This window comes from Phyllostomus discolor, chromosome 1 (genome assembly GCF_004126475.2).
Source record: "Phyllostomus discolor isolate MPI-MPIP mPhyDis1 chromosome 1, mPhyDis1.pri.v3, whole genome shotgun sequence".
In the NCBI taxonomy this organism is placed as follows: domain Eukaryota; kingdom Metazoa; phylum Chordata; class Mammalia; order Chiroptera; family Phyllostomidae; genus Phyllostomus; species Phyllostomus discolor.
Genome location: NC_040903.2, coordinates 178165942 through 178175983, shown reverse-complemented (window position 1 = coordinate 178175983; position 10042 = coordinate 178165942). Strand labels below are relative to the sequence as shown.

General features: G+C 44.4%; 1 long non-coding RNA gene across 1 annotated transcript; it reads left to right on the top strand.

Annotated features, from left to right (window-relative positions):
• The first annotated feature begins 6902 nt into the window (after positions 1 to 6902).
• Positions 6903 to 8690, top strand: LOC118496822. Its single transcript, XR_004899377.1, has 2 exons — positions 6903 to 6979; positions 7749 to 8690. It is a non-coding gene; the product is annotated as an uncharacterized LOC118496822 (long non-coding RNA).
• Positions 8691 to 10042: the final 1352 nt, after the last annotated feature.

The window sequence follows — 10042 nt, the reverse complement described above, 5'->3', positions numbered from 1 at the left end:
TTGTGGGTAATAAAGTCCTTTACCTCTGACCCAGGAGTCTTGCGACTTCTGCCAGCATCCATGAAACCATGGCAGACTAACTTTTAGTTTGTTAATAGGGCGAAATCTCAGACTCTCCATAGTTCTTGACAAGATATTCCTTTCAGAATAAAAAAGTGAGGTAGGTGAAAACTCTTGCCTCTTGGCCCTTCCCCTTTCCTCCTGCCTTGAGGTACAGCGACCAATTTGGGACCATAAGGTGACAGCACGAAGACAAAGGCTACATCTGAAGATGGGATGGCAGAGAAGAAACATGAAGAATCTGGGTCCCTAACAGAGAGTTTCTGCACTAGCCCTGGATTGCATAATTAATTTCAGGGTTCTGGTTCTTTGAGGTAAATGAGCCTCTAATTTGGTTATGTCAACGTTGTTTTGTTTTGTTTTGTTTTTTCAGGCAAATGCATCCCTAGAGTCTGTGTCAAACTTAATGACATAGTAATTACATAACAGGAACTGTGTCAAACATACACAACTTACAGCTAGTGTGTTGCTGCCTTCCTTACTTATTGGTCCTGTTTCTATCTTTCTGTATGTTAGCATTATAGTCTGTATCTCTTATACACTAACAAATCCTTCTAGGAAAAATGTGTAAAAAATCAATTCGATAAATACAATTTGGTCCCAGGCCAAATGTGTCCCTGAACTTTCCTGAGTTGTCTCTTCAGTTATTAATCAGGAAGGAGAGACGATGGAACTGTCCCTTCCTGCACACTTACACCTGGGGCTTGAGGCCTGTCCACTCACCGGTGTTACCTAGCTCCCAGCACAATGGCTGACTGACAGGAGGCTTTCAAATATTTACTGACAAAGTGCTCTTGAAAGGTGTCTCTTTATCAAATGTGTTGGTTAGGCTCAAAGAAAATTAACATTTAACAGAGTATTTCAATACATTAGATCTGTCCTTTGACTACAGTTAAGTGTTTTAAGAAAAAAAACTGTAGCTTATCTTCAAAGAAACAATTTCTTATCTTTGTTCCTCAGGACCACAGGATGCCACATAACAATGGAATCAAAAGATTCTTGCCCTGGCTGAGCGGCTCATTGGTTGGAGTGTCATCCTGTACACCAAAATGTGGTGGGTTCGATTCTCAGGGCACACACCTATGTTGTGGGTTTGATCCTCCACTGTGGTGTGTATGGGATGCAACTAATTGATGTTTCTCTCTCACATCAATTTTCTCTCTGCCTTTCCCTTCCTCTCTCTCTAAAATCATTAAACAGCCCTGGCTGGTGTGGCTCAGTGGACTGAGCACTGGCCTGTGAACCAAAGTCACTGGTTCAATTCCCAGTCAGGGCACACGCCTGGGGTGCAGGTCAGGTCCCTAGTGGGAGGCATGGGAGAGGCAACCACACATTGATGTTTCTCTCCCTCTCTTTCCCTCTCTCTAAAATTAAATAAATAAAATCTTTTTAAAATATAAAATGATTAAACATACCCTCAGGTGAGGATTAAAAATTAAAAAAAAAAAGTCTATAGAACCTCAAAGTCTGCTTCCGTAGGATACCAGAAGCAATAACAATTGTCATCAGAGGCCAAAACATCTTTGAAAGTCATGTACAAAAATTATTTTTAAAACATTGGATACGATTTGAAACTTGTATCAGGAAGAAACATTAAAACACAAGGTGAGAATATAGAACAATGCAGACTTTTACACCAAAAACATGATAAACAAAAAGATACTGTGCATGATAAGATGGACTACAAATAGGCTTAGTTTGAAGGCTGTCCGGAAAAAGTCCAGCCATTGTTAATATAATGAGAACAGTTTGCACGACATCAATGCAACCTGGCAGCCAAGGAGAGAGGATTGGAATGAGCATGTGTGAACAATGATGACTTCACTGTACTAGTCAGTGGGGGCAGTAGACACCATTGAGTGAGCATGTGTACTGTGTGGCTGTCGCATTAAAAATGACTGAGCTGGTAGAGCAACAACTCTGCATCAAATTTTTTGTTAAGCTTGAACATTCCTCTGCAGAAACTATTTGGATGATTCAGAAAGCTGCAGCTATGGGCAACTGGTGATTGGCAGCTTCATCATGACAACAGGCAGGCTCATTCATCATGTCTCATGCAGAGTTTTTTGGTGAAACATCAAATCACTCAGGTTACACAGCTCCCCTATGGCCCAGGTTTGGCACACTGCGACTTCTGGCTTTTCCCAAGCCAAAGTCACCTTTGAAAGGGAAGAGATTTCAGATCATTGATGAGATTCAGGAAAATATGACGAGGCAGCTGATGGTGACTGGGAGAACTGTGTGAGGTCCCAAGGTGCCTATTTTGAAGAGAACTGAGGCATCATTGTCCTATGTGCAATGTTTTTGTATCTTGTTTAATAAATGTCCCTATTTTTCATATTGCATGTCTAGATACCTTCTGGAATGACTTCATATAATTTTCAGTACATTATGATTCTTAGTTTCTGTTCAAAAGCCTAAACTATGTGAAATTGCCTATAATATGTGCCCTCAGTATGATTTCTGTTTAAACATCTATCCAAACCACAAAGAGATACCATCTCACACCCATTAGGATGGCCATTATTTTATTAAGAAACAGGAAACGAGCAAATATTGGCAAGAATGTGGAGGAACTGGAACCCTCATGTGCTACTGGTAGGAATGTAAAATAGAGTGCCACCAGAGAAAACAATTTGTGGTTCCTCGGGAGTGAAACATAAAATCACCATATAACTCAGTAACTCTACTCCTTGGTGTATACTCAGAAGGCCTGAAAACAGGGACTACAACCGACACTTGCACGCCAGTGCTGATAGCGTTTTCACAACAGCTGGCGGTAGAAACAACCCCACTGTCCATCACCCCAGGAAGGGATCGACAAAATGTGATATTCCCACAGACTACCTAACAGCTGAATTGAAAATCTCTGTCTACATTATAAAAGAAGGAAAATAAGCGGGTGACAGCAATGGGAGGAATCTGAAAATAATATTTTTACAAAAAAATTCTGTCCCCACGTATGCCTGAGCAGGGTGGTGGGGTGGGGTGGTCCAGTGGTACACACAAGTGAAGAACTGGAATAAAATGTGGGCTACGTGCAGTGGAAAATTACTCGGTCCTAAAGAGGAGGGGAATTCTGGTGTACATACTTCAACATGGATGGACCTTGAAAACATCAGGCTAAGTGAAATAAGCAGACGCAGAAGGATAACTATTATATGATTCCATTTATATGAGGTACCCAGAACAGGCAAATGTGCAGGGACAGAAAGTAGAAGGATGGTTACCAGGGACTGGAGGACGGGGGATGGGAAGCCGCTGCTCATCGGGTACATAGTTACCGTTAGGATGATGAAAAGTCCTGGAAAGAGACAGTGGGGACAGTTGCACAACATTGTGCATGTGCTTACTGGCCGCTGAATTTCACCTTCACACATGGTTAAAATGGTGATTTTTTATGTTATATATGCCTTGCCACAACAAAAAATATCTCTGAAGGAAATTAAACCAAAATGGTGGGAACCAGATTTTAAATTTTGTATGTGGGTTTTGTTTTTTCTTGTCCTTGCTTTCTGTAAGCCCCGCCTGCCTGTGCTATGAAGCAGAGTAACTGAAATGACCCCAAGACACTGCCAGCGCCTTTTGGGCTGAGGGATTGGGTGGTCATGTGCCTCAGGAGGTCCCACGTCATTCGGAAAAATTTCCGGCTCAGCAATTTTATTCTGTTCCTCCACCCCCACCCCAGACATATGTTGGGCCAGAATTGTTTGTGAAAATATTATTTTAGGATTCCTTCCACTCTTATCATCTGCTTATTTTCCTTCCTGCATATTTCATAATGTAGAGATTTCTGATTCAGCAGTTAAAATAGTCTGTGCATTAGTTATCACTTCCTCGTGACCCACTTTGTACACAATTTCTCATTCTGGCATAGAAAGTTCAGGTTTCAAAAAAAAAAAATTCCTGCGACTAAAGTATGTATCTGAAGAAAAAAAGGAGGGGAAGAGGTGTTGACTGAATTTCTATGGTAGCACTCCAAAGATCTCAGCAGTCGGGACCCCAAATCAGCCCTGAGAGTTCCCATTTTATTTACTCTCCTACAACAGCTCTCAAATTACACCCTCTTTAGTTATTCCACACCCATAACCCCATTTTTTCCACTTCCCCCTTTCTCATTTCCGTCCTAAGAAATACATCTCTGCACTGAATTCACCAAACACTCTGCCTGCTGGGCATCGCGGTGCTGAGTGCGCTGGGGAACGCAGAGGGCCCTGCGAGAGCCCCGCTCTGAGGAGAGGGCTACTAGCACCACTACGTGTTTGTGAGATGCAGGTTCCCGGGCTCCGTCACCAGTGGACGACTTGGTCGGTCTGTGCTTTTAGCAGCTCCCCAGAGGATTCTGACTGGGATCCTAAGAACGCATTTTGAGAAACACTTTGATGAGTTGGAAGGCAGTAGGGTATCTTCTGTGCTGTACAGAGGTAGCTCCAAAGCACCAGAGAAACACAGAAAGAAGAGACTGAATTAGTCTGAGAGACTGAGGGAAGGCTTCATGGAAGAGGCACTGCCACTTGCTGCCTCCCAACCCCTGACGGTGAGGAGGGCCAGACTTTGGGTCACACTGCCCCCCACCCCCACCCCCATCCAGGGCCTTTGGAGAACTGGGGGAGAACAGGAGACTCTGGGACAAGGAGTTACACTCATCTCTGACAGGGTCCAGATAGATGAGGTCTTTTCCTGGGGTACCCACCCCCACACTGAGCCCCAGTCCCAGACCAACCTGCCAGCTCTGGACAAGGTCCTTAACTTTTGCAGCCTCAGGCAACGGATGACGTTTTCCGCTCTCTAGTCTTGGTGTAAGAATTAAATGAGCCAATGTGTGTAGAGTTCTTGGTACACAATTAAAATTCAGTATGTGATAGCTAATGTTATTCTTATTATTCTAGATTTTTCTTTAGGATAAATTCCTAGAAGTGGGGTTACTGAAACAAGGAGTGTGTTACTAAAAGGTACACATAGAAACCATGTATGCAACTTCTGAGTTTTATGGAAGTGTTTCAATTTGACTTCTAGAGGTAAAGATATTCATTCATATCTATACAAAATATTAGTAGGGTTAGCCTCTGAATGGAAGGGATAGAAGGTATTCTCTATGTTCTTTTTGTTGCATTGAGCCACTTATTTCTGCCTCCTCCTCCTCTTCTTCCTTCTCCTCCTTGTCCTCTTCCTTTATCTCCTCCTCCTCCTTCTCTCTGACAGACGACTTCCCCCTCACCCCACCCTCAACACAAACCAACTTATTCAATCCCTGGAAACCCCTTTAAATGAACAGCTCTTCCCCACAGGAGACACTATTAAAATGTAAACATATTACTTGTGAAAAGTACCACATTCGACTCCAAGACCTCAGCCTTTCCCCCAGGTTATTGATCCAATCAGCTGGCTGTTAACACCTGGCCCAGAATAAGGCGTGGGCAGAAGGTCTGGGACAGGACTGCCAACCCCAGAAGGACAAGCCCAGAATAAGAGGTAGCTTAGCAGTGAAGGTCCTGAGAGCTAAAGGGACATAAAAAAAAATCAGATGCTCAAGATAAGAAAACCAAAACCAAAAGGGAGGGGAGGTTTTCAGAGGAGTCCTTGAAAGAAAACAAGCACCCCGCTGTCTGAGATGGCTGGTGTTCAAAGGCCGGAAGCAGAGAAGTCAAGTGAAGGGCCCTTGGACAGCCCCCACGCAGGTCTGTGGGAGTCCGAGGACTGAGTGGAGCAGAAGCCATGAGCTTATTTGCCCATGCCTATTCTTACAGGCACGGGTTGCAGGCCAGAAGGTTACAGTTTATGTAAGTGGGTTCCAAAGCGTTAGTAAGAAAAGCACTCAGAAAGCAATTCTAACATCTCAGAGGAAATGCCCTAACAGTTTGGACTGATTCATTCAAATGTTTTTTTATATGAAAACTTTCCTTTCTTGATTATCTTATTTCATAGCTGTGTTACTTTTGAATATAGTATTGGTTTTAGAAAACCAAAACCCTTTTATCATTTCTATCAATAGATTTCATACCATAATTGAAATCTACTTTTTTTGGAGAAAAGCTTTAGAGACATTGATATGTCTGAAATGCAACTTTGTAGTTTTGGGTCTTCCAAAATTGTCTCAATTTCAGTTTGGGACAAAAACAATTTTACCATGTCCTCCAGATGCTCACCGGTTTCTGCTGCAGGGTGGCTTCTCCTCTGGACCCTCGGCTTAGCCAGGGCCTCAGCCCTTCTCTCCCAGGTGGACGCAACCTGCTTAGCTTCCCCTGCCACCCTGACTCTGGGGGTTCTCTGTCAGCCACCCCTCCAGCCTGCAGCCTGAGAGGCCCACCTAACCTCTGTCATGGGCTCACCTTGCCCTTCATCACATCAGACCCCAGAGAGGGCTCTCTGACTCTCAACTCAACCATCTCCCATGACATATGGGAACCTCTGAGTGCTGTCCATGCCACAGGGAAGTTGAACTCCAGCCCTTCCTCTGCCCAATCACACCACTCTATTTTACTCTGATAGGTCAGGGCAGTTTGAAAGGCATCCTCCTTTCAGATCCCAAATATGAGACAGGGCAAATCCTCTACATCTGGTGTTCACATCAACCTACCTGACCAGCAGACAAGGTTGTCCTTCATCTGTACCCTTCTTATCTCTGTGGTGGGGAGTCTGCAAAGATAACCACTGTTAATTCATCTCTCCCTGTATGTGTTTATTGCTCCTCCCATCAAGAAGTAGAAGCTACTTCCTCTCTCTGATTCAGGACTGGCCTTGTGACTTGCTTTGATCAACAGAGTGCAGTGGAAGTGATGTTCTGGTACTTCTGAGCCAAGATCTGAAATGAACTGGCAGCTTCCTCTTTCTCTCAATGAGAAGCCATCCACCATGTAAGAAGTCCAACCACCCTGAGATCGTCATGCTTTGAGGAAGTCCTAGCTATCCACAGGGAAAGGTGAGGGAAGGGGGATGCCGGGGGTGGGGTGGACAGAGAGAGAGAGAGAGAGAGAGAGAGGGAGAGAGATGCGAAGTCAGTACCAGCTATCCCATGTATCCCAGACATGGAAGTTGAGAAGTTTTCTTGGATGTTCCAACCCCAACAGATACTCCACGAATGGAAGAACCACCCAGCTGAATTCAGCTTAGATTGTACAATTATGCTAAGTGCTAAAATGTAGTTTTAAGCCACTGAATTGTGGGGGTAGCTTATTGTGCAGCAACAGCTAAATAAAACACCTCTCCAGCTGCATTTCTCCCCATTGCCTGCCTTACACGTTACGCTCCAGCAAATCACACCAGCTTGTGGCTTGTTGTATATGCTAAGCTGTGTCTCACTTCCTTACTTTTTTTGAGCTGTAACTCCCTTTCCCATCTCTCTCCTTTGCTTGGTTAACTTCTGTTCCACTTTTGTTCCATTCGATTTTTTTTTCTCCTAGGCACTCATGGTAACCTGTGGGTTACCACAGGTTACCAAACCACTCTCATTGCACCAAAGACATTATATTGCAATTGTTTCTTTATGTATCTGCCTCCCATACTGGGCTTGAATTCTTTAAGTGTGGATACTACATCTTATTTGTCTTTGAGGTACTGCTTTATTTGGAAGTGAGAGCAAGTCCCTTAAACTCCTTCAGCTCAGTTTTCCTGCATTCAGTTGCCTATAACAGAAACCGACTTCGCTGTGTTAAACAAATAATGTTGGGGTTTTTTTTCTTCATATTAAGAGTTTAAAAGTAGTGCTTCCAGGACAGAAACAGTGGCTTTGCGATGTCAGCAATATCCCAGTTTCCTTCTGTCTTCCTGCTCCACCTCCCATAGAACACAGCTGTCCTCCACATCCCCACAGCCGGACTGCTCTGCCAGCAGCCTCGTCTCTATGTCCCAGGCAGGGAGAAGGAAGGAGCAGGGAGAAGGAAGGAACAGGGAAGAGAAGGCGATGCCGGTATCAGGAAAGCAGCACTGTCCCTGAAGTCTCCCAGAAGACTTTTACTCAGGTCTCACTGGCCAGAATGGACTCACATTGCCATTGATAACTGCTGAAGAGGCTACAGTAATTGTTCTAAGAAACTAAACTTTGGACCGGAAGCAGTACCTGTGTGGGGTTGACTCTGTAGGGGACAGTGAGAAAATGGATGCTGCAGAGCAACTGGGAGTACCTGCCTCGCTCCTCGCCTGTGACACAGGATTAGGGTTGGGCCTGACCAGGTGGAGTTGATGGAATTAAGGGGATGCAGGCAATGTGCTGTTCTTAGTACCAAGGACATATAGGCATTTGATAAAAGCAATCACCTTCCCACATTTCCAGATGTGGCATTTGATCTTAAACATCCAAGAATTTTCCCTGAAGGGCCAGAAAATTAGTTGGCTCGAGGCAGTTGCCCCACTCTCTGTTTGCCATGCTCCGGCAATGGATTCGCCTCTGGTGATTAACGAGCCTCTCTCAATCATCTGTTCAACTGTTAATAAATCCAAACTGAATTATCACTGCGACTCTTCACTTACGACGTGTGACCCAGGGAGAACAGAGCTTGGAGAGACACGAAAAGCAAACGAGCTGTTTTCATTGCTTTGTGGCTCCAGCGCTGCATATTTCATTTCTGATTCATGGAAAAATATCCAGCACACGAGAGCCAGCTATATTGGTGCGAGGCGCCAGACCAGGGGGTTTAAAAATAAAGTTTCCAATATCTAAGTCACTGGGGCCCAAAGAAGCTGACCTGGAAAAGCGTTAGCAATAGTTAGATTTCCTTTTGCTAGTAACCTGCTCTGTGAGCCTGCCACCCCCTCTTACCCTCACAGTTGTCTGTGTATTTTCTGTTACGTATTTGTTTTTGTTTGTTGTGTGTTTGGTTTTCGTCGTTGTTTTAGCTTATTTGTGCAAATTATTTTAAGATTTTTATTTTGGCGAAGACTTTTTTGTTTGCTGAGGAAAACCATAAAATGGCTCGTGAAAAAGTAAATTTATTGGCTTGAGTGACTAAAAAGCCCAACAGAAGTTTCAATGACTAAATCCAGGTGCTCAGGAATTTCTCCGTAGCTCAGGTTTTCCCTCTTGGTAACAAAATAGGTCCCTTGCAGCTCCTAAATTACACTCTACCAGTGCAGAAACCCGAGCAGAAAGAGGAAGCCTTTTCCCCAGTGGTTCCAGAAAAAGCATCAGGACTCACCCGGCATGGGTCATATGCCCATCCTTGAGCCAATCAGCAAACTAAGGAAATATGGTTCTCTTACTGGCTAGTCTGGGTCACATGCCTAAGCCTGGAGCCTGGGGTGAGGTCAGCCTCATTTAAACCACTTAGGTTGAGAGTGGGAAAAAGATGGTCTTCCAAAGACTCGTTGGGACGCTCCTGACAGCATGATAGTGTGCTGAGGCCAGGCCTTGCAAAAGCTCAAAGCGCCCTGTGCACGTCCAGATCCCTTTAGATGTTATCAAATATAAATACCATAATAATGCCAGGGACGCTCTTCCCCATCTGTCAAAATCCTACTCGTTTTTCAGGCTTCTTTCAAATGTACCACAAACGAATCTCCCTAATGAGATTAATTTTCCATCAGCACTCTGCTTATTTTTCTCTCATGGCATGTATCATATCTTGCCATGGATTATGGTGAGTTACACACCCATTTGTCTCCACTTGGGTTTGAAAGAGACTTCAGGCCGAGCTTGAGCAGGGCACGCCTTCCGTTCATCACCAAAAGCCTGAGCATGAGGGTTTCTGTCCTGATGCGACCAGGCCTTGAAATGGAAAGACTGTGGCGTGGTGTGGAGGGAGAAGTCACATGGCCCCTCCATGGTGTGAGGTGGCATTTTACAAGTCAGACTGGCTTTCCTTTTTCACGTCATCCTGGAACGTCTTTCTTTAACATGCACGGCGAAACCTGGAGGGAAGCTGAAAACAGATTCAAACCCTCAGATGGCAGTAGTCTTGGAAATGTCACGTCCTGAATGAATTAGAGAGAAAGAGAGTTGTGAGAAGCCTTCCTCCCTCCAATAAACAAACATGCAAATACCCCAGAT